Consider the following 23,988-nt stretch of genomic DNA (forward strand, 5'->3'; position numbering starts at 1 on the left):
GCAATGCCGTGTTATACTGTGTTTCTGTATAATATTAATGGTTTCTATAGCCGTGGCATCATGATGATTTTATTAAGAGGTGAATTCATTCAGGTAGGATACAACTGAAGGCCTAGGTGTGAAATGCAAAGCCCGCCACTGGAAAACATAATAATTAACCCACCAAATTGCCTAGTGATTTGACAGCGTTACCCTCCACAGTTGACGGGTATTAATTTCAAACCCTAAATATAAAACAGTAAATATAAAACAATAACCGGGCTGTACAGTGCAACATGTATGTTAATGCATTTGCTGCAGTGGCAGGTGTGCGATACAGTTTTCCATGTGTGTAAAACACAGCCGCTGGTGTGAGAGTAGTCGATGCCACATGCGTCTCCCGCTCAATATCCTTCAGAAACAACAGATAAACAATTTGTTTAGCGCAGGTTAACTGGCTGAGACCTACACACCGGCAAATCCGCTCATCATAAAACCAAAGCTTAGGTATGATGTAAATGTAGTTTAGTTTAAAGTTTTGTGTTAGCCTGGATGCCAGCCGAACTTAGCCCCGCCCATAAAATTTTTACTCGGGCAGTTCGGTCTGGACTTGCTCAATAGAGAAGTAATTATGCCCGAACAGAAGCTGTTCGGACCAATGAAATTGTCAGGGCGGGCTTTAGACGATGATGGACAGATGATAAACAGTAACGTAATCATCCACGTCATCAAAGAGCGCTTGGGTTGAATTTGTTCTAATCCTAAACGGAGAACTTGTTCATATATGCATTCACCTTTACTATTTCTATCAGAAATGATGATCGTGTTTGTAAGTACTCTGTGTATCCTTTTTTTTACAACACCGGCAAAGATCGTTTACACTCATATTTTTCTTCTAACGCTAGGCTACTTATTCCAGCGTGCGTGCAGACAGGGTTGCCAAGTTTTACAACAAAACCCGCCCAATTGCTAACGTTCCTCAAAACTAGCCAAAAACAAGCCCAAAAGCTTTCCAGGGGAGTTCTCCAGGAAAAAAAGGCATTTGGGGGGTAAAATATGTGTTATTTTGGAAGGACTGCCTGCTAAAATTCGCATTCCTGGGTCTGTATATCACATAATTGGGGTCGCTTCAACCCGTGGACTTGGCAACACAGTGCAGTTGAGTTCTGTTGACATTTGACTACTAACGTTATGCGTCGCTCCGTTGCTCTGATTGATTGTAGGTCTATTTAATTGAGGTCTTTCCTGGTTCGGTTGAAACACACCCCATAATCACAGCCCAACGGAGCAGTATCAGACTCATATTCTGACTAGAATTGAGTATGACGACGTCAGGCTAGTTTTGTGTGAGCTCAGGTGCGCTATAAACGGGTGCTCTTTTCTCGCTTTGTATATATAATCCATTCATAATTTGAAGAAAGAACTTTTTCTGACAGACACATTTAATTATAGGAGTGAATCCTTTAAATTCTTCCGAGAGTCCCTCCTGAAATTGCTATGATTGACAGTGATAACCATTGCAACGGACTGGACAAAACATCTAGCCTGACGTCGCCATAGTCAAATTCTAGTCAGAATATGAGTCTGCTCCGGCTCCATTGGGCTGTGATTATGAGGCGTGTCTGAACCGAACCCGGAAAGAAAATGCCTCTGCAACGGAGTCAGTGACGTGTTGAGCGTCACATAGTTGTCAACAGAACTCAACTGCACGCACACTGGAAGAAGTAGAAGAAGATGAGTGTATTTGACAATTTCATTGGTCCGAACAGCTCTCTCCACAACGGATCAAATCCAGACCGAACTTCCCTACCTCAAATGTTGTGGGCGGGGCTAAATTTGGATGGCATCCAGGCTACAAAACGTCTGACAGGCCAATGTCAAAATAGCTCTGTGCACAAAAACAAGTCTGTATTGGCTGAATACTTCTACTGTTAAAGAAAAAAAAAATCTATTTTATTCAATGTGTCATTTAAATAATTTATTAGATTATTGGTATTAATAATTAAATTGTTTATTTATTTTGTATTGTAAGTAATCACAGTAGTAATAATGAACTCTTCTAGGCTGTTGAGGTCTGCGCTTAATGAAAAAAAGTTCCCTTCATCTAAATGGCATGAGACTTTGTGACTTTACCTGAACTTGCCATCATATCTCAGAACAATAAAAGCACAAACATTTGCTATAATAGTCATTTAATAATCTGTGAAAATAATTATGGAAAATTAGCTAATGCGTGGTCCTCAGCAGCCATCTACTGGTTATAATGGACATTTCATGACATTGTAAAAGTTTGTAAAACGTTTGTTTTTGTAAAAAGTTTGTTTTTGTTTACCAACAGGTGGCAGAAACCGTCCACTATGCGGCAAATTTTCCATATAATCTCCATGAATTAAAATGATAAATGTAGATCTTTTTTAAATTTAATTTTAAGTTTAATGTTTTTGTGAGGGCGAATTGTAAATTTATGTTATTTGGATTGTAGTCAGAGATATTGGGCTATATAATTAAAATTGACAATGTTAAGCAAATCAAGTCAAGTCAAGTCACTTTTATTAATATAACACTTTTTACAATGCAGATTGTTCCGGCTGACCTAGTTAATGCAGCCTAATGCTGCGTTCACACCAAACGCGAATTGAGCGTCAGGCGCGAGTGATTTCAATGTTAAGTCAATGGAAAGGCGCGTTGACGCGCGTCTGGAGGTCCCGCGGCGCGGAAGGCGCGTTACGCGCGGCGCGAAGGACGCGAATCCGCTTCATTCGCGCGTCCAGTTCGCGCGAATGGCGCGAATTGGACGCGAATTGAGCGTCTTGCGCGATACGCGCGTTACACGCGAATGGTGCTTTTGTGCATTCACGCGTTTGAAGCGAATTCGCGTCTGACGCCCGAGTTGAAAAATTTGAACTTTGGCGTCAATTCGCGCCGCGTTAACCAATCAGGAGCCTGCTTGCTGCTGTCACGTGGTAAAGTGACGTGTATGAGAAACCCTGCATAAATTAAAAATAGTAGTATTGTGTCACAAAATGTAGTTTTAAGACTCTTTCAGGTGGGAATGTAATTGTTTAAAGCTCAAGTCTGTGGTTTATTTATAAAGAGAGCGCCTATTTAAAAAAAATAATCTTGTGTTTTTGGAGTTGTGAGATCCAGGCGATCACCGCGGGCAATCACTGCTCATAACCCCGGCGAAGGCAGCCTTTCCTCGGCCAGTCCTTCTGGCGTCTGCCGCTGGCTCTGATGTCCTGTAGTGGTTCGTTTTGTGTAGATCTAACGGCCGATCTTTGCTCTCATGAATCTATAATTTGTTGCCTGCCAAATCGTTTTGACTGAGGGCAAAGAGAAGTTTCATAACTTTATATTTTAAGGATATTTAAATATACATGTAGTGAAGATAATGTAGGAGTTGCCTGGACCACATTTGTGTGGCTATTAATGCTTAATATATATGTTTAATGAAAATGAAAAGAGGCAGAGTGGTGTTTTATGACATATTTCTCCTGGAGTGCCTTGAACGCGCGTCAATTTCGCTTCAAACGCTCGATTTCTACGCGCGTCCAATTCTCTGCGGACGCGCGAATGCATTCAAAATGTACGCGCGTGAAACTAGACGCGGTAGACGCGATTTTGACGCTCAATTCGCGTTTGGTGTGAACGCAGCATAAAACAATAATTTAACTGATCTGAATCATATAAATTGATAATGTTTTATGTGTATGCCAGAGTAAAGAGATTTGTTTTTAGTCTAGATCTAAACTGACAGAGTGTGTCTGCTTCCAGAACAATGCTAGGAAGACTGTTCCAGAGTTTAGGTGCTAAATAGGAAAAGGATCGACCGCCTGCAGTTGATGCAGTATTATCAACTGGCCAGAGTTTTGAGACCGCAGTAGACGTGATGGAGTATAATGTGTTAAGAGCTCGCTCAAGTACTGGAGATAAACCATTTAGTGCTTTGTAAGTAATAAGCAAGATTTTAAAATGTATGTGATGTTTAATAGGCAGCCAGTGCAGTGTTGACAGAACCGGGCTAATATGGTCATACTTCCTGGTTCTAGTAAGAACTCGAGCTGCTGCGTTTTGGACCAGCTGGAGTTTATTTATTAAGCGAGCAGGGCAACCACCCAGTAGAGCATTACAATAATCTAGCCTTGAGCTCATGAACGCATGAAGTAACTGTTCAGCATTTGGCATTGAGAGCATGTGCCATAATTTAGATATATTTTTAAGATGGTAGAATGCAGTTTTACAGATGCTAGAAATGTGGCTTTCAATTGAAAGACTGGCATCAAAGAGCACACCCAGGTTCCTCACTGACGACAAGGACTAGGAGGAGCAGCCATCAAGTGTTAGACAGTATTCTAGGTTACTACTTGTGGAGTTCCCTTTCGTGCAGTCACTCCGAGTACCGTCAGAACGTCAGTTTCGCTTAGAAGCCAATCATCTTCGAGATCTTAGAAAACGCCCAATGGCAGTGCCAATGCCATGGGCATGCAGAATCAGCCCCACCATGTGGGTATATAAGGAAGTACGCTGGCAACATCGCATTATGTTTCTGCTTTGGAGCCAAGAGCATCTCTTCACTCCTGCAAGCCTGAATTCTGAAGTCCTCTCTTCAGTCTTCGAGACGAGCGGTTCTCCAGGGTGTTGGTGTGACGGCGTGTTCCAGCGATCTCACATTGCCTGCCTGCTGATCTGTGCAGTGATCTGCAACAGCTGTGTGTGTTTTCCCTGGGCGCTTCAGCACTCTGTAGAGCTTTCCTCTCACAAAAAGAGCTTGCACGTGGCACGTCTTTTTCAAGACGGTTCGCCTGCGCACTTCCGGGTGCGATCGATCTCCGTTGCTGTCTTATGGGCACAATCACTGCTCGAAGTGTTTGGGCTTCAGCACGTTTGGGCAGTGTTTGTGGATGTGCCATGTTCCCACATGACCATCGTGATGTTGCGGTCGAGACTCAGTGACCTCTGTAAAGGAGGGAGAGTCCCCTCTGCCACACCCCAACCTACCGTGAATGCTCTGTTGCGCACTACGGTGTCCCAAAGCCTGTGGGCTCGTCTACTTCGGTGGCGAAGTCCTGCAGAGCTATAGGGCAAGCCACCGCCCCCTTGCTCATGCACGAGGGTAGAGCTGACCCAGGCCTCTTCAATGAGTTGCGTGCCACCACCGACCCCACCCTCCAGGCGATGAAGGTGACCACACGTTCCCTGGGTCGAGCAATGTCCACAACTGTGGTCCAAGAGGGACACCCGGCCTTACCTGGTGATGAGGAGGTGGGCTCGCTCAGCCTCCCCCACAACTCGCCCATATCCCAGGCTGGCCTTTCTGGCGGCACGGCCGCGGACTCCGCCCAACAGTTCTAGGCCGCCCAGAAGCAGACTGATGCTGTAACACATACTGCCCCAGCGGCCAGCTGCTGCACCCGGCTCAGTCACCTCAGCCTGCTCACCGCCGAGGGCGCCCTCCCCACTCCCGCCCGGCCCCAGCAGCAGCCTTCACCTGGGCCGCACCTTGGAGGTGGTTGCAGGATGATGCAGAGTCCACTCCGCAGCCTGCCTAAACGCCAGGCTGGATGTGGACAACTCAGAGATGGGTTCCAGTTCTTTCCAGGGGATGGTAGCAGGTCCTCTGTCAGGATGCAGCTGCTGACTGTGCCCCCACACCTAGACGCTACACCTCCCACGTCTGGGCCAGTCACGCTGCCTCACTGCCCCACCCTGGGTACGTCTGTGGTCCGAATTACCCCACTGTTACAGTTCCTGGGAGCCTGGCTACAGCTTCCGGGACTGTCCCACTGGGTCACGAAGACCATCAGGCTCGGCTACGCAATTCAGTTCGCGCAGGCTCCTCCCCGCTTCTGGGGAGTCCGCTTTACTATGGTGGGGCCCACTGCCCCTGTCATGCGTGCAGAGGTTGCCACCCTACTGGCGAATGGAATTGGGACCCCCATTTGTCAGTCACTGACGTTACTTGGAGTGACTGAACGAAAGGGAACGTCTTGGTTACGTGTGTAACCCTCGTTCACTGAGGAGGGAACGGAGACGTAAGGTCCCTCTGCCACATCCGCTGTATCGCTGGAACGGCCGGGAGTTCAGTCTTGGCGTGCTCAGTTGGGGACACTACATTTTTCTAAATTTTTCAACAAAATATCCAAATAAATCTAATTATTAAACTAAATTAACCATATAAACTAAATTACTGATCTAAAGCCCACACTGTCGCTGTATGATAATTGAAATGAACTGATGACATCACCGTTTTCTCCAGAATGGCTATATCAAATTATGTTGCATTATTTTCCTGTTTAACACTGTAAAGCTGCTTTGAAACAATCTGCATTGTTAAAAGCGCTATATAAATAAGGTTGACTTGACTTGACTTGACTTGAATTGGCTCCTCAGCAGGTAAACATAATGCGATGTTGCCAGTGTACTTCCTTATATACCCACGCGGTGGGGCGGAGTTACGCATGCAAATTCCACATGCCCATGGCATTGGCACTGCCATTGGGCGTTTTCTAAGATCTCGAAGATGATAGGCTTCTAAGCGAAACCCCCATTCATTAGTCACTGACGTTATGTCTCCGTTCCCTCCTCACGAGGGTTACATACGTAACCGAGACGTTTTTTTGTCCAATAATTAAAAATATTTTTTTTTCTGAATTAAGTTGTATGAAATTACTAGTCATCCAATTTTTTATATCAGCTATGCATTCCGTCAATCTTGTGAATTGGTAAGTTTTGTCAGAGCATGAAGAAATATAGAGCTGAGTATCGTCAGCATAACAATGAAAACTAACCCCATGCTCCCTAATGATATCTCCCAGTGGTAACATGTACAGGGTGAAAAGCAACGGTCCTAGCACTGAGCCTTGCGGTTCTCCAGACTGAACTTGTGATCGGTGTGACATCGCTTCTTTTACTGCTACAAACTGATGACGGTCAGATAAGTATGATTTAAGCCAGTGGTTTTCAAACCCTGGGTCGCCAGGATGATTTAAAAAAAAGTTACATTAAAAATAAAAAAATAATAATTTTGTTTTCATAAAATCAGTCTATAGGCATATATAAAAGGAATAATTTTGCAAAATATATTTGACTTAAATAATTAACAGAAAAAACTGCGACTGAGCTGCTGAGTTTGGTTCATTATCGTGAGGCGCGGCCCTCCTCAAACAAGTTCACGGAAAGGAAACCAGACGACAGAAAGCACATCTTGTTTTTTATTTTATTTTACAATAGCACAATGTAAGTAAACACTTTGCAATTTTGAACGATGTCCTACTCTTATTATCTGTATGACCAAAATGACAAGTATTTTATGTTTCATTCGCACGGGGACGCCTCCCGCACACAAAAACATATTCCAGCATTGCAAACTTGACATCGCAGTCAGTTCATTATCAACATAAAATATTCAACCTAACATATAAAAGGTTACACAGCTCAGTTTAAATAATCAGTAGTAGCCTACAATTCGTGCCATTCAGCGTGAGCCTATAATAAATAATCGTGAGCCTAACGCTGGTTACTTTCAGATTCTCATTAAATTATTTCATTTTGGCTTTATAGTTATATAGGCCACTTATATTTTTAAATTCTTGATCTGTTCTAAATACCATGACATTTATAGGATTTGTAACGTGTTGTGTCCAGAGGAAAATCGTGATAGCTCACTTAAGCGGAGTTATTGCAGACACGGAGGCGATGGACATTTCACAGCTCCACTTTTATTCCCTGTGAAACTCGCGTAACAGTCCGTCACAAACGCTATACCGTCCACAGCGTTACTTAATAAACAAAACAACTTGATTTGAGCAACATAAAACAGAAAATAACCCGCATACATGGGAGTGCTCGAGGTGCAGGGCGCACATACTTTGCAGACAGTTCAACAGGGAGCATGCAGCTCTTAAAGGGGCCACACCATATTCCTACTCATAATAATTTGTTGTGGAGTGAGGGGAACTAAAATAACCTATAGCTATGTTTGTAATGTTTATAATGTTTGTAGTACATTATAACATTTTGCTTTATTTACCGGTATTATTTCTGAATGCAATGCAATCAAATGTTACTTTTTTCAATCAAACAATTAATTGGTTAAAATTCTTGTTGCTAATGATTAACCAGTTAATTAGCCTAATATATATATATATATATATATATAGAGAGAGAGAGGGTCGCAAAAAAAAAAAGTTTGAAAACCACTGATTTAAACTATGCCAATGAAATTCCACTAATGCCAACATAATTTTTGAGTCCATTCAAAAGAATGTTATGGTCGATAGTATCGAATGCAGCGCTAAGATCGAGTAACACTAATAGAGAGATACAAACACGATCGGATGATAAGAGCAGGGCCGGCGTTTGCTATAGGCGAGCTAGGCGGTTGCCTAGGGCGACAAATGTGTTGGGGGCGCAGCCAGGCGCCCTCTAGTGGCGCCCTTAAACTTACTTCCCATTAAGCATAGAATTAAAACAAGCGAAATAAAACATACTGTTTATTAAACATGATCATCCTTGGGCGCCCCCTCAGCCGCACGTTTAATTACTTAACCTGATTATTAGATTGAATTGATAGTGAGTATTGTCGAGCACAGGCGTTCAGGCGGTTGGTCAGGCAAGTGCTCATCACTGGCGCGTTCTTCAAAAATGAAGCGGTCTAAACCCTCGAGTGCACAGGGACGGAAAAAGAGAAAGGCAGACGATCAAAAGAAAGCCCAGTATAGAGGTAAGTCTTCTCATCTCAGCCATAAAGGTGTCAAACGAAATAAATTTACTTCGTATTATCGATATTATCAACTTATATTGGACGGCATTGGACGTTTTATTGCTGTCACTAAGCTATCACTAGCTAGCTAGTTATCTACATATTTCTACGCATTTCACTGACAATAAGGAAATCCAGACGAGCCAAATTTTAATGCTGCGTCAATTTTGAAGGTGAATAGAAATGCCAGAAACAACATTCATCTTTTATTATTTAAGATAGGGATAGAGCTACAAGAACTTATATATTTTAATTTTGTAGTGGTAAGTACAGTGTATCCATAATAGCACTTTTGTTTGTAGAGGGTATAGTTAATCCAGTTTGTGGGTCATAATTTGCTTAAGTGTCTTTACAGGTGCTTAAGAGAGTTTTTGCACAGTTTATGGAGTTAATATTTGGTAAATATCCTTGAACATTCTTTCTAGCATTTGTGTATGAACAATTTATTGCAGTTGATCCTTCAAGTCTTAATTTTCTTGATTAAGTGTTGGAGTGACTATAAAAGCCTTTTTGTTTGTTCATCCATAGTTTGAGTCATTATTTGTTAAATATCCTCCAACGTTCTTTGTAACATTTTTGTATCATTTAAGTCATTATTAGCTTTTTAAGTCTTGGAGTAACTATAGGAGCATTTTTGTTTGTATAGTTTTTATAAATACTTAACCCATTTGTGCCCAATTTTGTTCTGAATGGCATGTCCTGCATTTATTTTCCCCAGGTTTTTGTATTTTTTCTTGAAAATCGTATTTGAATCTGTGGCAACTATAGTTGCCGGTGGGCAAATATGTTGTATGCACCCCTTCAATGTCAAATATGTATAAGAGGAGAACATTTAGCATCTAACTCAAAATAACTGCTTTCAACAGATCAATCTGTATTCATAATCAAATTTATTATGTTTGACTAAGTATACTAAAAACTATAGATCTGTTGTAAGATTTGTTATGTTTGGATGATTCTAGAGACCTTCATGATTATGTTGATATATGTCAACAAAAAATACTTATTAGTAACATGAAAATATCCTTTCTCTGGGAGGGTTTGCCTTCGTTGTGCTCCCTGGAAGTAGGGGTTGGAAGTGGGCAGTCTCATGTGACAGGAAGGAAATTAATACTTTTTTTTTTTTTCTTGAAATCCTTTATTTGGTTGTCTGCTTGTGTGTCATTAAGATATAAAACATGGATAATATCTAGAAAAATACTTACAGAAGGAAAATGACAACTATACACTGGCAACTATAGTTGCCGGTGGGCTTAACAATTAGGGGGGGGCGCAAAACTCAATCTCGCCTAGGGCAACCAAAGAGCTAGAGCCGGCTCTGGATAAGAGCAAATCATTTGTAACCAGTGGTGTAAAGTAACGAATTACAAATACTCTTGTTACTGTAATGAGTAGTTTTTCTCAGAAATTGTACTTTATTAAGTAGTTTAAAAACAGTGTACTTTTACTTAAGTATGTTTTTAAGTGTTGTATCTGTACTTTTACTGCGCTATTTTTACTGAACTCACGTTGCCATCTGCTGGAAACACTTCATTTAACTTGATTGTTTGCCAGGCTTAAGTGCATTAGGCATTAACCGATCGGCACTGATTTGTGTCCCTTACGCCGCATTCACACGGGGCGTCGGCGTCAACGCTTCTCGTTTACTTTGAATGGGTGACGTCATGCGTTGCCGAACTGAATTGTGGGTTCCGTCGCGGCGCTTCACTCGCGTTGCAAGCGGCAAAAGTTGAAGATTTCTCAACTTTTCAAGCGCCAACGCAGGCGTCATCCAATCAGATCACCCTATGCAAATATCCTAGAGCAGACGCTAGCCAATCGCGTTCGTTTAAAACACCGGTGAATGAAGAGTGAATGAAGAGTAAAGAACGATCTAAAATGGAGGAAAAGCTAATAATTGCGGTGGATAATCACCCGGTCCTTTACTACCAATCATTATTTACATACCGGGACACAAACTGGAGAGACCAGGCCTGGAAGGAGGTGGCAGAGACGGTTGGAGAATCTGGAATGTATCATGCTTGTATTCCGTCCGTGTACTCTGTTTATCATTGAATGACAGCAGCATATCATATCATGTGTGGCTCAAATAGGCGCTATCCCCCAGCCAAATGAGGAATCAAATATTAAAGTGATCAGTTTTCATACACAAAATAGTCTCACAGACTAGCTGTCAAAAAAGGCGCTTTTTTTGTGTTGTGTTGTGGTCCAAGCGGCAAGTAATGTGATTAGCTGTTGTCACTATGACGGTCGCGTCAGGCACCAAGCTTCAGCCACGCCCTCCATCAAGCGTTGACGCCGAAGCCCCGTGTGAATGCGGCGATACATCAATGCTCAACATGTAAACGCATTAACCTGCTTTCTGTCGGCTTATTGAAGTGCATATTTTAATGTAAGGTGTTCTCACATGGCAATTTAAAATTTTAGTCCTTGTATATAGCAAATAACTTTCATAAAACATCAGAATTATATTTAAATCAGGTTTTTTTTTATTGCAAGCAAAAAATATTCAGTGCTATATTCAGAGTTACTCGATTCTGTTTTCTGAAGTGTATTCTTTTTACAGAGAAAACATCCATTGAAATTAAAGCAGTACAATGAATGCTGCTTTTTAACGTAAAATTGTTAATGTACAACGCTTTGCAACCTTTTTTTAATTGACCGCAAGAAAACCTCTACAGAATGGTTGTCATGTTACCAGATTATTGGTGGCTTTCTCAAATATTACATGGCTGTATTTTTTGTGTATTTTTCAGTCAAAAATAAAACTTGGATAAATACTGAAATACTGTTGGTTATCTCATGTTTTTTTGTTCTTATTGAGAATCATCCATAAAAGAGTATAAGCTACATTTTTAATTTGCAGGGTATAAATGGTATAAGGTGGAATAACATTCATAACTGTAATGAATCATTACTCTGTAAGGGATCCATTTGCATGCTTTTATTAAGAACAATCGTAATTGTACAGGCAGGGTCAGACAGGAGCAAACAGGAATAACGGGGCAGGCAGAATCATAAACAGTTGACAGGCAGTTGGTCAGGGCAGGCAGATATCACTCACAGAACAGTATAACAGGCAAGGGTCAGAGGCAGGCAGCAAAGGGTCGATAACGGATAGCAAACAGGATCAGCAACAGATAGTCAGACTTGGAGATAATGCTTAGTAAAGTTCACCACGGCAAAACAAGACTTCGCAAAGTACTACGAGGTAAGTGGGTACCTTATAGATCCCAGTGTTGAGTGTCAGCTGGCACAGTGATCAGTCCAAGGCACGGGCTTATGGGAAATGTAGTGAGTCAGTGTAAGTGTGAGTCAGTATTCGGGAGAGGGCTGCCTCCGGTGGTCAGAAGAGGGAATCACGGAGTTCGTCTATGTGACAATAACATAATACTCACTACTCTTGAGTACTTTTAAAAGGGCTACTTTTTACTCCTACTTTGAGTAGTATTTAGGACAGGTACTTTTACTCTACTAGCACTTTTACTTGAGTATGCTTTTTCAGTACTCTTTCCACCACTGTTTGTAACTCTGATGAGAGCAGTCCCAGTACTATGATACGGTCTAAATCCTGACTGGAAATCCTCACAGATACAATTTCTTTCTATAAAGGAGCATAGTTGTGAAGACACTGCCTTTTCTAGTATTTTTGACAGAAAGGGTAGATTTGAGATTGGCCTGTAATTGACTAATTCTGTAGGATTAAGCTGCTTTTTTTAAAAAGAGATTTAATAATAGCCAGCTTAAAAGTTTTCGGTACATATCCTAATGACAAAGATGAATTAATGATATTAAGAAGAGGATCTATGACCTCTGGAAGCATCTCTCAGTAGTTTAGTCAGTAATGTGCGCGCAGGATGTGCGCGCAGGTACAAAATAGTTAGATTAAAAAAGATTAGGCTATAGATTATTTATAGATATATATTTATAGATGACTAATTATAGATTATTAGATGTTATTTTCAAAATGTTGTCCGCATATTACAATAGTTTGTCACCCAGTGATAGGGCTGAGCATCACCAGCGCTGGTCGGCCAAAACACTTTTTTGTATGTGAAGCTGTTTTATGTGAATATTATGACACGAGTGAAGCACAAACATTTATTTACAAAATAAATAATAGGTTCGTAATTAAATGTTACATCGCAGCCATGGAAACATATAAATTCATAACGAACGAGTGACTTTGTGAGGTGAGCTAAATTTAAGCTTTGCCTATACGTTTTGCGATCTGGTCACCCGATTTTCCACGAATTTAACAATAGGCTTACTCCATTTAAATCTACTGGATATGAAATATCTTATTTATTTTCCAAAATCTTTCCGTCTCTCACAGGAGATTATAACCTACACGTTTTTTCCTTTTGTTTGGATTTAATTAGGAGTTTGCATAAAACAAAATGTTCAACCTCTGTTGCACCAGTGCTATGTGCAACAAAAGTTAACGTACAGCCCTGAATAATAACATATTGAGTGAAAATGATTATATGTATTAATAAATGCCACCTTATTGGGAAAATAAAGCCCCCCTACACCCAAGTTCCAAATCAATGCAATTTCAAAGGAAGGGCTTCAGAGGCTCTGCACGATCCCAGAGGAATAGGGTCTGATCTTATCCTTCCTTTGAAACGGCATTGATTTGGACCTTCAACCGTTGGTTCCCATTGAAGTCCATTATGTGGAGAAAAATCCTGGAATGTTTTCCTAAAAAAAAAAGGAATTTCTTTTCCACTAAAGTAAGAAAGACATGAACATCTTGGATGAGATGTGGGTGAGCAAACTATCAGGACATTTTCATTTTGAAGCAAACTAATCTTTTAAAGGAAATAAAGTAAATATGAAGCTCAAATACTCAACAGCTTTAGTGTTAGTGTGACATTAAACATTAAAGTGTCTTTTTTATTTAGTTATCGTTCCATTTATTAATCTATTTCTCTTTTCATTCATCTTCTTTTGTCTTTGTACTGCTGCAGAATATTATTCACTTCACATTTAAATGAATAAAAGTATTTTAGTGAAGCTTCATCAAACCAACATCAAGTGATTTTAAAGCTTTAATCTGTGAAAAACTCTGTTCTTCAGGCGGGGTTGATGAAGAGAAGAGAGTGAAGGAGGGATATTCAGTCACTCTAGACTCTGGTCTCACTGAAGTGAAGGATGATGATGTGATTCAGTGGAGGTTTAGAAACACTGTAATCGCTGAAATCAATAAACCGGCCGACAGCTTCACTGTATATGATGATGTTCCTGATGGGAGATTCAGAGACAGACTGAAGCTGGACGATCAAACTGGATCTCTGACCATCACAAACATCAGAATCATACATGCTGGAGATTATGAACGACAGATCAACAGTGTGAGCAAGAGATTCAGGCTCATTGGTGAGTTAAATATCAGTTTCACGTGTTATATTTTAATCAGCACAAAGATACAATTATTAATCCAAACTCCATTTTGCTTCTGTTGTTTAATGATGATATTCATTTAAAATTAAAATGTCCAACCATGTACTTCTGTAAATGACTGTCTCAGTCTGTGTTGAACCCTGTTTCTGTTTGTGCTCTGTGTGTGTTTGGTGATAAAGCTGAAATATCAGTGATGGAGGGAGATTCAGTCCCTCTATACTCTGGTCTCACTGAAGTGAAGGATGATGATGTGATTCAGTGGAGGTTTAGAAACACTGTAATCGCTGAAATCAATGTAACGGCCGACAGCTTCACTGTATATGATGATGTTCCTGATGGGAGATTCAGAGACAGACTGAAGCTGGACAATCAAACTGGATCTCTGACCATCACAAACACCAGAACTGAACATACTGGATATTATGAACGACAGATCAACAGTGTGATGGTTTATTTCTATCTCATTGTCTTTGGTGAGTCAAATATCAATTTCACATGTTTTATATTTTAATGAGCACACACAACCCAAGTTAGATTGAAAATGGACAAACCCAGCGGTTGGGTTAAATGTTTGCACACCGTGCTGGGTAGTTTTATTTAATTTAACTATTTAAAAAAAAAATACAATATTGCTCGCTTAAAAAGAACCTAAAATATGTTGGAAATTAATGTTTATTAAATGAAAATGTATTAATACGTTTAATGAATGATAATTAAACAAACATGTATTAAATTGCTTATTAATAAATGTTCACCTTTTGATTATTATTGTTGCCTCTAGTAATTATGTGTCTGATTTTGGGTTCTTTTTAAGCCAGCCATATAGTCATTTTTAAAGAAAAGTTGGGTTAAATAAAACGTCTCGGTTACGTATGGTAACCCTCGTTCCCTGAAGGAGGGAACGGAGACGTACGTCGGTAATAACCGACGAATTGGGATCACTTCAAAGAGCCCCTATCAGCTTCGAGAACTTAAGAACAGGCCAATGAACAATTGGCGTGCGAGATTTGCATCTCGCGCTCCGCCCCGCGGGTATAAACAGGAAGCGAGAGCACCGCACTGACGTTTTTCACTGAGGAGCCGAACCAGTGACTCGGCCAAGCAGTGATGGAAGGAACTGTGGCGACGGGACGTACGTCTCCGTTCCCTCCTTCAGGGAACGAGGGTTACCATACGTAACCGAGACGTTCCCTTTCAGTCGGTCACTACGACGTACGTCGGTAATAACCGACGAATTGGGATCCCTATGGAAAACGCCACAGTTACTACCACTTCCAGCGCCCAGCGAGAGCCCCTCAGACCCCGTTCTGAAGCGGGCGGGAAGATTCACGCCAGAAGAGTCATACTGCTGTTCCGCAAGACCCATTCAGCAGACTTGATTGGATAACGCTGGGAAAGCGTGCCCGAAGATCGCTGCGGGAGCCACATCATGCCCGGAGGGAGTAAACATGTGGAGAAAACACGTATGGGCTGGCCGTGGGCAGCACAACATATGGAAGTCCCAGGGGAGGCCCCGGCCTAATGCAGGCGGGGGACAACACCGTACTGAGACGGCAGAGAACTCTACCAAGGGAAGACACAAGCTCGCCGTAGGGAGCTGACCGTGGAAATACACGTATGGGACCGCCGTAGGGGTCACGATATACGGAACCCAGCCTGACACAAGTTCCACCAATGCATACGAGTGCCAGACCTGGCGTCGGACGCTCCGCAACATCCGACTGCCGAGGGGTGCGGAGGACTCGACAGGGTTCGCCAATCCTGGGGAACTCGACTGGAGAAAATAAGCGCACGTATCCGTTCCAGGGGAAGGGAATGGCGCAGCAAGCCGACACTAGAACGGGCACTTCAGTGAAGCTGACTATGGGAAGCGAGCACATGAGAAGCCACCGGCTCTACACGCAGGCTATAGAACCTAGCGAACGTGTTGGGTGTCGCCCAGCCCGCAGCTCTACAAATGTCTGTCAGCGAGGCGCCACGAGCCAGCACCCAGGAAGAAGCTACACCCCTGGTGGAGTGAGCTCTAACCCCGAGCGGGCAGGGCACGTCTTGGGATTCATACGCCAAGACGATGGCATCCACTATCCAGTGGGCCATCCTCTGCTTGGAGACAGCCTTTCCCTTCTGCTGTCCTCCGTAACAGACGAAGAGCTGCTCTGAGGTCCTGAAGCTTTGCGTTCTGTCCACGTAAGTCCGGAGAGCACGGACGGGACAGAGCAAAGCTAGGGCTGGGTCTGCCTCCTCCGAAGGCAGCGCTTGCAGGCTCACCACTTGGTCCCGGAAGGGAGTAGTGGGAACCTTGGGCACATATCCAGGCCGGGGTCTCAGGGTCACCTGAGAATCACCCGGCCCGAATTCCAGGCACGATTCGTCGACCGAAAATGCCTGCAGGTCCCCTACCCTCTTAACTGAGGCCAATGCAATCAGGAGTATTGTCTTTAGAGACAAGATCTTAAGCTCTACTGACTGTAAAGGCTCGAAGGGCGCCCTCTGAAGTGCGGTCAGCACCAGAGTCAAGTCCCAAGAGGGTATAGAAGAAGGGCGAGGAGGATTTAGTCTCCTCGCTCCCCTTAGGAACCTGACGATCAGATCATGCTTGCCTAAGGACTCACCATTAACGAGGTCATGGCTTGCGGCGATGGCGGCAAAATATACCTTGAGGGTGGAGGGAGACAGCCTTCTCTCCAACCCGTCTTGAAGAAAAGATAGCACAGATCCGATCGAACATTTCCGGGGGTCTTCTCGGCGAGAAGAGCACCAGTCGACGAACAGGTTCCACTTCAACGCATATAGCCGTCTCGTAGAGGGGGCTCTGGCGGAAGCGATGGTGTCGACTACCGCTTGCGGTAGGTCACCTAGAACCTCCGCGTCCCGTCCATTTTGGAGTTTCCAGAGGTCTGGACGCGGGTGCCATAGGGTGCCCCGTCTCTGAGACAGAAGGTCCTGCCTCAGAGGAATGGGCCAAGGAGGTGCTGTCGCGAGGAGCACTAGTTCCGGGAACCACGTCCTGTTGGGCCAGTACGGAGCTACCAAGAGGAGTTGCTCCTCGTCCTCCCTGACCTTGCACAGAGTCTGTGCAAGAAGGCTCACTGGGGGAAACGCATATTTGCGCAGAGCCCGGGGCCAGCTGTGTGCCAGTGCATCCGTGCCGAGGGTCCCCTCGGACAGGGAATAGAACAACTGGCAGTGGGTCGTGTCGTGGGCGGCAAACAGATCGATCTGTGCGGCCCCAAAGCGACTCCAAATCAGCTGGACCACCTGGGGGTGGAGTCGCCACTCTCCGGGAAGCACTGGCAACCGTGACAGCTCGTCGGCCGCACGATTGAGCAGGCCCGGAATGTGGATAGCACGAAGGGACCTCAGATGCTTCTGACTCCACAGGAGGAGATGGCGGGCGAGTTGGGACAAACGGCGGGAGCGTAGACCACCTTGTTTGTTGACGTACGCAACGGCCGTCGTGCTGTCCGTCCGGACCAGAACGTGCTTGTCTTTGAGCGACCCTTTGAGGCGGCTGAGAGCAAGACGAACTGCCAGCAACTCTAGGCAATTGATATGCCATTGCAGTTGGGGCCCCGTCCACAGACCCGATACTGCAAGCCCGTTGTACGTGGCCCCCCAACCCGTGGGTGAGGCATCCGTGGAGACAACATGATGCCTGGACACTTGTTCTAGAGGCACTCCTGCCCGTAGAAACGAAGGGTCCGACCACGGGGTGAGGGTTTGGCGGCATCTCGGCGTCACTTGGACACGGAGGGACCCGCTGTGCCACGCCCATCTCGGGACTCGGTCGTGTAGCCAGTGCTGAAGCGGTCTCATATGGAGCAGCCCTAGCGGCGTTACTGCGGCTGCTGCTGCCATATGCCCCAGGAGCCTCTGAAAATGTTTCAGTGGAACCGCTGTACTGCGTTTGAGCGTACTCAAGCAGCTCAGCACCGACTGGACGCACTCCTCTGTGAGGCGCGCAGTCATGGCGACCGAGTCGATCTCCATCCCGAGAAAAGAGATCCTCTGTACGGGACAGAGTTTGCTCTTCTCCCAGTTGACCCGAAGACCCAACTGGCTGAGGTGCCGGAGCACCATGTCCCTGTGTTCGCACAACTGCTCCCGCGACTGGGCAAGAATCAGCCAGTCGTCGAGATAGTTGAGGATGCGAACACCACGCTCTCTCATGGGAGCAATGGCCGCCTCCGCGACTTTCGTGAAGACACGGGGCGACAGGGACAACCCGAAGGGTAGGACTTTGTACTGGTATGCCCGTCCGTCGAAAGCAAAGCGTAGAAACGGTCTGTGTCGAGGGAGAATCGAGACATGAAAGTACGCGTCCTTCAGGTCGATCGCTGCAAACCAATCCTGGGGACGGATGCATCTGAAGATGCGCTTCTGGGTTAACATTCGGAACGGCATCCTGTGGAGGGAGCGGTTCAGGTAACGCAGGTCCAGGAACGGTCGTAACCCGCCACCTTTCTTGGGTACAATGAAGTACGGGCTGTAGAACCCGGACTTCATATCGGCTGGAGGGACCGGCTCTATCGCGTCCTTCGCCAATAGGACAGCGATCTCCGCCTGAAGCACGGGGGCGCCCTCCTTCGGTACAGAAGTGAAGTGGACACCCCTGAACTTCGGGGGACGCCGGGCGAACTGAATCGCATAGCCGAGTCTGATGGTGCGGATGATCCAGCGAGACGGGCTGGGGAGCGCTAGCCAGGCCCCCAGAGACCGAGCAAGCGGGATCATCGGCACCACGGACGTACCCGGAGCGGGGCAGCGCAGCGGAACGCAGGGGCCCCAGGACGACATGGGAGTGGTCCGTGCAGGGGTCTGGGTCTGACACACGACCTGCATCCGCTGAGGGGACGGGCGAGCGTGGGGAGGCACTTTGTGTGCGTCCGCACAACCGACGCCCCCTGTTGGCGAGGAGAGAGGTATCTGAGGGGTACGAGGCATGGTAGCGTCGCATACCGTCAGACGCGCTCTCTTGGCACCCAGAGATGTTAGAAACTGCTCTATTATTGAAAATTTGGGTGCCACTGGCACTGGGGCCAGTGGCGGAACAGAAAATAAAATGGGGTTCCCCCGGCCCTCCACCGGGGGAAGGAGTGGTGCTGCAGCCATCTCCCGAAGAGCAGTTTCCTCCATCTCTGGGCGGCCCGTCTCAGGGTCTCTTCCGACGGCGCTTGCCACCTGGCTTGGCAGCGGCCTGAGCGGGCTGGACGTTCTTCCCGCGACCGGCTCCACGCCCACGACCGGTGGAAGGCTGCTGCTGGGCTGGGGCGGGAGCGGGGGCGGCCGCAGGAGGACGTCCTCGGCGACGGGCAGGCGGAGGTGCTGCAGCCGGCGGCTGGGTGGAGGCAGCAGCGGGCCGCCGGTGCAGGATATGTTTGATGGCCTCCGTCTGCTTCTGGGCGGCCGAGAATTGCTGGGCGAAATTCTCGACCGCGTCGCCGAACAACCCGGCCGACGATATGGGGGAGTCCAGGAACCGGTTCTTGTCAGTCTCCCTCATGTCGGCCAGGTTGAGCCAGAGATGCCGTTCCTGGACCACTAAGGTGGACATCGCCTGACCCACGGAACGGGCGGTAACTTTCGTCGCCCGGAGGGCGAGGTCCGTCGCCGCCCGGAGCTCCCGGAGGAGCTCTGGGTCAGACCTACCCTCGTGCATGTCCATGAGTGCCTGGGCCTGGTGCACCTGGAGCAACACCATGGCATGCAAGGCAGACGCGGCCTGTCCGCAGGACCTGTAGGCCTTCGCAGTCAGACTGGACGAAAACCTACAGGCTTTGGACGGGAGACGAGGATCACCACGCCACTCGGAGGCGGTCGCCGGACGCAGCTGCATCGCGACGGCGCGTTCGACTGGCGGGATCCACTCGTAACCCTTGGCCTGTCCACCGTCAAGGGTAGTGAGGAGGGAGGAGCCTCCAGGTCTGTTTCTGGCACTGAAGGGTGTCGTCCACGACCTGGAAAGCTCCTCATGCACCTCCGGGAAGAATGGCACTGGGGCGGGACGCTGAGAACCAGCGCGACCCCCCCCCAGAAACCAATCATCCAACCTAGAAGGCTCGGGACGTGGTGGAGGGTTCCACACAAGCCCGACCTTTTCGGCGGCCCGGGAAAGCATAGCCCTCAACTCAGGGTCCGACTCGACCGTTGCCACTCTCCCAGAGGGAGACAGTACAGCCGAATCTTCATCCTCCGAGGACTGGAACTCCCCCTCCGATGCTGCGATCGACATCTGCTCGTCCGCGGGCGCTCCGAAAGAGATGACTGGGCGCCCGTGGGCGGGACCAGCGATCTCTTCCGGTGGCGCCACCGGCAGCGGTGCTTGTGAGGGTTCAGGGACCTGCGTAGGAACACTAGGCGGGTTTGTCCTGAACGTAATCCTCAAGTCACCCCGGTCATCCGTCGAAGTAGGTCTATCCTGGTTAGGGATAGCTCTAGATCGAGGTATGGGGAGGGGGACTCCGCCTTCCCGAAGGTAGGTGAGTCTTGACCTAAGCACCGCAATAGTCATGTTCCCGCAGTGAGAACACAAGCTATTCACAAACGCTGCCTCAGCGTGCTGTAAGCCCAGGCACGTGATGCAGTGAGTGTGGCCGTCAGCGGGCGAGAGGGAACGACCGCATCCAGAAACGCACGGGTGGAATGACATCTTGAAAAAGACGCAGTGTCACACCCGTGTTGCTCTTTTTGTGAGGAAATCGCTCTTTTAAGAGAGTGCTGAAGCACCCAGGGAAACCGCGGCAACACACAGGGGATAGTGCAGCCTGTGTTTGCACTCAAAATAGGAACGCCCACCGATACCAACAGACTGTGTCTTTGCTGTGATAACAGCAGTTGTTCCTTGCAGCTGAGTTCGCGGTCCCGCTGGAAAGCGCCGTCACACCAGCACACGATCCTCTTCTCTGTTCTTGCAATTCTTCTTTCGCTGAAAGACAGGAAAGCAGTCTCTGCAACTTCAAACGCCAGTTCGGCTCCGAAGTGAATGACGTCAGTGCGGTGCTCTCGCTTCCTGTTTATACCCGCGGCGCGGGGCGGAGCGCGAGATGCAAATCTCGCACGCCAATTGTTCATTGGCCTGTTCTTAAGTTCTCGAAGCTGATAGGGGCTCTCTGAAGTGATCCCAATTCGTCGGTTATTACCGACGTACGTCGTAGTGACCGACTGAAAGGGAACTACCCAGCATGTTGAGCAAATATTTAACCCAACCGCTGGGTTAAAATAACCCAATCGCGGGGTTTGTCCATTTTCAACCCAATTTGGGTTGTTTTTAGAGTGCAGTAATTAAATTATTAATCCAAACTCCACTTTGCTTCTGTTGTTTAATGATCATATTCATTTCAAATTAAAATGTCAAACGATGTCCTTCTGTAAATGACTGTCTCAATCTGTGATGAACCCTGTTTCTGTTTGTGCTCCATGATTATGATAGATTATCCAGTTCACAAATCAGTGAAGGCGGGAGATTCAGTCACTCTAGACTCTGGTCTCACTGAAGTGAAGGATGATGATGTGATTCAGTGGAGGTTTGGAATCACTGTAATCGCTGAAATCAATAAACCGGCCGACAGATTCACTGTATATGATGATGTTCCTGATGGGCGATTCAGAGACAGACTGAAGCAGGACGATCAAACTGGATCTCTGACCATCACAAACACCACAACTGAACATGCTGGAGATTATCAGACCAACTATATGAGGACTTATTTCCTTCTCTCTGTCCATGGTGAGTTAAAAAAAGGTTTCAACTGTTTTTTGAATGAAATTAATCCATACACTATTTTGCTGTAGTTGTTTTATGATATTGCTTATTTTACATTTTAAACTATTTAATTTAGTAAAGTGTCACGGGGTGACAAAACAAACCGAACGGGACTAAGATCCTGGTGAATACTGTTGCAGGATTTTCCAGTGAACCTCCGGTCTATGCCCTGTGAATCTGTTGCCATGGCAGCGGGGCTGATTGCCTGAGTGACAGCAGGTGTGGGGCAATTATAGAGAACGCTGTGAGAGGGACACCTATTGAGATGAGGCTTTAAAAACAGAGAGAAAACAGACTGTTGGGTGGTTCTCCTCCCGTATGATGCTGTGTTTGTCAGCGGGTTGCTCTTTTTATTGAGGCTGGGCTGTGGAGTGGGGAAGATTGGAGTTGGGGAAGAGGAAGGAAGGAGTGAAGTATTTGGCAGCGAAGACTTGAGGAATATCGTCCGTAGTGAGAAAGACGCAAGTGATGAGTATTTGATCCGTTGTTTATATGCACTAACACTGAAGTGGTGTGGAGAGTTTGGAAAACGTTTGGCACGAGTGAACATTACACCGAGTGAATTAATGATCTGTCTCCAACTTCTGTCCTCTCCTTGCCGAATGTGGTGATCGCTGCATCATTCTTCTGCTTTCCCAGAGCAAAGTCAAGCCCTGATCGAGGACGAGATCCGACCTGGTGGGAGAAAAGACCGGTGGGTGAGTGCTGGCCCGAATGCACGGTGTGCGAGTGGAATTGCAGTGCCTGAAGTGAAGATTTACACGGTTTGTGCTGTGAAGTGAAATTTGTGTGTGGAGAAGTAATAGAAGTCTGCCGTGCACTCCTCTCCTACAGTCTTCCACCCGCTGTCTCTAACGAAGGGTCTTGATAAAGCAACTGCCCAACTTCCGGCTTGAAAAGACCCGGCCCCGCTAGTGCTGAGTGCTTCATATATCATGTACTGTTGAAACTGTGCTGTGTCTGTTCTAGTGCTCAGCCGAAGTGAGCGTCCCGCTCAAAGTGCCCTCCCCGCCTGGTGGTCTCCACACGCCCCTATTGGAAGCCTTGACCCTGTTCAGAAGAAGAAAAGGTATATCAGTTGCAAGCTTCATGTACTGTTGAGCCGTTGAAACTGTGCTGTGTCTATCCCAGTGTTCAGCCGACGCGAGCGCCCCGCTCTAAGTGTCCTCCCCGCCTGGTGGTCTCCACACGCCCTATTGGAAGCCTTTACCCTGTTCAGAAGAAGAAAAGGTATATCAGTTGCAAGCTTCGTGTACTGTTGAACCGTTGAAACTGTGCTGTGCCTATCCCAGTGTTCAGCCGACGTGAGCGCCCCGCTCTAAGTGTCCTCCCCGCCTGGTGGTCTCCACACGCCCTTATTGGAAGCCTTGATCCTGTTCAAAGGAGGGAAGGTATATCAGTTGCAAAGCTTCACACACTGTTGAACCGTTGAGACCTTGCTGTACTGTTCCAGTGCTCAGCTGAAGTGGAGTGCTCCGCCCAAAGTGTCCTCCCCGCCTGGTGGTCGAGTGTTCCGCCCAAAGTGTCCTCCCCGCCTGGTGGTCGAGTGTTCCGCCCAAAGTGTCCTTCCCGCCTGGTGGTCTCCACACGCCCCTATTGGAAGCCTTGACCCTGTTGAAAGGAGAGAAGGTATATCAGTTGAAAAGCTTCACATATTGTTGAACCGTCGAAACTGTGCTGTGTCTGTCCCAGTGTTCAGCTGACGTGAGCGCCCCGCTCAAAGTGTCCCCCCCCGCCTGGTGGTCCCCACACGCCCTATTTGGAAGCCTTTACCCTGCTCAGAAGAAGAGAGTGGCTCGCTTGCCCCCACCTCTGAGTACCTCCCTCCGGAGTAACCCCAGTGACTCGCTTCGCCCTCGCATCGGCATACTTACCTGGTTCCAGTCTGAATGGGGTTCGTCTGACCACGGCCTCCCCTCTTGAGTCCCGTAGAGGAATACTTACCCTGTGACCTACCTGGACGGCGCGGGGATTCCCCCCCGATTCCCCTCCGACGAGCCTCCGGTCCGCCACGAACGTCCCTCCCCTCCCGTCCCGGGAGGTCGGTAGACTCTTGAACTGTCCTGGTGGCAAGAAGAAG

The sequence above is a fragment of the Gobio gobio genome (genome assembly GCF_949357685.1).
Source record: "Gobio gobio genome assembly, chromosome: 18".
Taxonomy (NCBI): Eukaryota; Metazoa; Chordata; class Actinopteri; order Cypriniformes; family Gobionidae; genus Gobio; species Gobio gobio.